Source organism: Lactuca virosa, chromosome 5 (assembly GCF_052849685.1).
Source record: "Lactuca virosa cultivar CGN04683 chromosome 5, Lactuca_virosa_CGN04683_v6, whole genome shotgun sequence".
In the NCBI taxonomy this organism is placed as follows: Eukaryota; Viridiplantae; Streptophyta; class Magnoliopsida; order Asterales; family Asteraceae; genus Lactuca; species Lactuca virosa.
In genome coordinates this window covers 435,961,156-435,965,142 of record NC_136430.1, presented here as the reverse complement: position 1 = coordinate 435,965,142, position 3,987 = coordinate 435,961,156, and positions in this window count along the sequence as shown.

Sequence of the window (3,987 nt, the reverse complement as noted above, 5' to 3'; positions counted from 1 at the left end):
AGGGAATCCTGGTAGAGCTCATTGGACTGCAGTAAAGAACATTCTTAAGTACATGCGGAGGACTAATGACTGGTTTCTTATCCTCGGTGGGAGTGATGACTTGAGAGTGCGAGGGTATAGTGACGTCAGTTTTCAAACCGGCCGAGATAATTTCCGCTCTCAGTCGGGCTGGGTCTTTACCCTGAATGGAGGAGCAGTGACATGGAAAAGTTCCAAGCAGGAGACTGTAACTGATTCAACGTGCGAATCAGAGTACATAGCAGCGAGCGAAGCGTCAAAGGAGGCAATATGGCTGAAGAACTTCATTGGAGACCTTGGAGTTGTACCGGCCATAAAGGAGCCTATGGAGATTTTCTGCGATAACGAAGGTGCAGTTGCCTTAACCAAGGAACCGAGGGATCATGGCAGATCCAGGCATATCGACAGAAAATATCACTTTATTAGACATCGGGTAGAAGAGGGACTCCTCGTAGTAAAGAGGGTATCGTCAGAGGATAACCCAACAGATCCCCTTACGAAGGGACTGAGTAGGGTTAAGTACTTGCAGCACGCTAGGACCATTGGGCTAAAGGACGATATTAGTTTTAGTGATTATATAGCCATTAGAAACTTGTAATAGATCATTTGTAATTAACATTTGATGATTAAATAAAGGAGTTTATTTATAAGTAAAGTTACTGTCTTGTGTTAATTATTTACTATTGTTTCACTTTGCATGTTTTGACTTCCTAAATAATAAGATTATTTAAACTATCCACAGTCGATCATACGTTGGAAGTAAGTATGAATCAAGACTGTCATGAATTGGCTTGTAGATTGTCTAGGCGTTTAGACATAGCAAAAGTTTGCTGCAACATTCATGAGTGCTCCTAAAATAAGATTTGAGTATTGGATTAAACCCGTGCTCACATGAATCGCTTCATGGAATTAATCACGAGTGATTGTGAGACGATAATATCATATAGTATTTAAACCTAGATATATGAGTTGTTGTTTACGAGTTGGTTGTGCATTGATAATGCGTAAACGCATCAGTAACTTGATGTTATAAAACGTGTTGTTGTGTACGATTTGATGAGTAAATAGTACAAGAATATAAGTCGAAGTTTATCTATTCCTTTTATCCTACGAGGGCAAAAGCGATATCTTGGGCCCCTCGATGATTTTGTTTTGACTTATGTGTCGGGCCTGGTCAGGACTGAATTGATGTGTTCAATTAAGCTCTATGTCAGACAAATCATAGATCGAGAAACAAACTGTTGGACAATAAGTATGACTATGTTCCATGTAATTTTCCACACGATATCTTGAGAACGGAGGACTATATGATTCCTTATTTAAAGGACGTGTTAGAGTTCGACAGCGGCTTTTGAGAGCTACGATTGCTAATCGGATTTTGAAGTCGTACTTGCATTTATAGTTATTAGACTTATCCAAGTGGGAGACTGTTGGATTAGGTGTCTAAGCCCATAACTATATTTGGTATGCACTTGACCGGATTGTAGCATGGTCCTTTTGGGGTGCCTTCACCAAAGCAACTTGACTGGAAGAATAATGGAGAAAGAGGATAAATATGATTTATTAATATATTATGTGAATAATATATTAAAAGGGAAATCATATTATTTAATTAACATTGGTCAAGAATTAATTTAGAATTAATTTTGTGGTCAAAAGACGTTGATTGAATTAAGGGGACTGGTATTGTAATTATGTGATAATTGCAATATGGGCTGAGCAACACTAATAATTGAGGTGGACGAAATTCTTGTGGAAGCCCACTAGATTTTTTCCATGGTAGGGATTCTGGAAGCTTCATGTGGGCTGCTTAGGGCTTAAGCAACCTGATTAGGTATTTGACTGAAACCCTAATTCTTCAGCTATATAAGGACAACCTTGGCATCCCAAAATTGGCCACTTGAAACCCTAGAAGGATCACCAGCCGATTTTGAGCCTCATCCTCTCTCTCTCTCTAACATTCTCCAATTGCTTGTGGTGTTTGTGATCGATTAGAGGTATTACATTTGTGATACTAAGTTCTCAAAGGCAAGGATCTTCAAGCTATAACTGAAAGGTAACATTCTTACTTGTTTATTTATGTTGATTTCGATTTTTGTATGCTAGAGTTAGGGTTTATAAGCTTTGGATGATTATTGTATGTACAACTAGAAAAACCTAGATCCAAAGCTTTAGGGTTTGCATGTGCACCATAGGATTGATTTTTCGCTCATAACCCAACAGTAAACATCCTCAGCCAGTTTCCCATTAAGGAAAGAGGTTTTGACATCCGTTTTCTATACTTAATTGTCATAGTGAGCGGCTATGTCCAACTTTACCCTAATTGAATTAATCTTAGCAACTGGTGAAAAGGTCTCATTATATTCAATCCCTTGGTTTTAAATAAATCCCTTTGCAACTAGCCTAGCTTTGTAAGTCTATACATTACCATCCATGTCAGTCTTATTCTTGAAGATCCATTTACATCCTACTGCCTTTCGACCAGGTACTTAATCAACCAAGATCCAAACTTGGTTATCATACATGGATTGGATCTCGCTATCCATTGCCTCTTTCCACTTGGCAGCCTCAGGGCCTGCCATCGCTTCCTTGTAGTTAGTAGGCTCATCCGAATTTACCAGTCTTTCATCACTGATAAATATATCCCCTTCTACAGTTATACGGAAACCATAGAACGAATGTGGCATACTAACCCGACTGGACCGACGAAGGGGCAACATATTGACAATGGTCTCAACAGTTTCATTCTCAGCTTGAGAGCTAGTGTCCTCAAAATTTTCTTTATCGGATGACTCTTGAATTTCTTCAAGATCAATCGTACTCCCACTGCCCTCTTTGGAAATGAGCTCTCTCTCTCTCTCACGAAAGACTCCCTTTCGAGCTACAAACACCACATTGTCATTGGGTTTGTAGAACAAGTATCCAAAGGACTTCTGTGGATAACATATGGAAAAACACTTCTTAGCTCTGGGTTCAAGTTTGTCTGAGGTTTCTCACCTAATGAGAACTTCACAGCCCCAGACCTTGATATGTGCGAGCAATGGAGGTTTCCCTATCCACATTTCATGAGGTGTCTTGGCAACCTTCTTGGTTGGAACAAGATTGAGGATGTAGATGGTTGTTTCTAAGGCATACCCCCATAATAATATTGGAAGCGAAGCTTGACTCATCATGGAACGAACCATATCAAGTAAGGTCCAATTACGCCTCTCTGTTATACCATTCAGTTGTGGTGTCCTAAGAGGTGTCAATTATGAAACAATTCCATATTCCTTCGTATAGTCTTTAAACTCGATACTAAGATACTCACCACCTTTATCAGATCGTAGCATATTTATCTTCTTGACCAATTGGTTCTCTATTTTGTTCTTAAACTCTTTGAACTTTTCAAAAGTTTCCGATTTATGTTAGATCAAGTAAATATAACCATATCTACTATAATCACCACTAAATGTAACGTAGTAGCCATTTGCATCCTTTGTGGCAGATCTTAATGGACCACACAGATCGGTATGGATAAGGGATAACAAATATTCACCTCTTTCACATGTACCAGTGAAAGGTGATTTAGTCATCTTTCCCATCAAACAAGACTCACATTCATTGTCTGGTTGTAGATAAAAATGATTCCAACACTCTATCCTTTTGGAGTTGGGCGATGTGTTTTCTTGTTAATGTGCTCAAGACGAAAATTCCATAGGCATGACTTGTCTAAACTATTAAAAGAACCAATATTATACACATTTTTGCCTAATTCATTCACACAAACAATAGTCTCATACACATCATCACAAGGATAAGCTTTGAAAATAAATGCACCATTAAAATAAACTGAAATAGTACCATCATTATTATCAAAACAATAACTATATCATTTTCTAAATAAAGAATGAAACTAAATAATGTTTTGAGCCATTTCTGGCGAATAGCAACAATCATCCAAATCAACCCTAATACTATCAAACATAA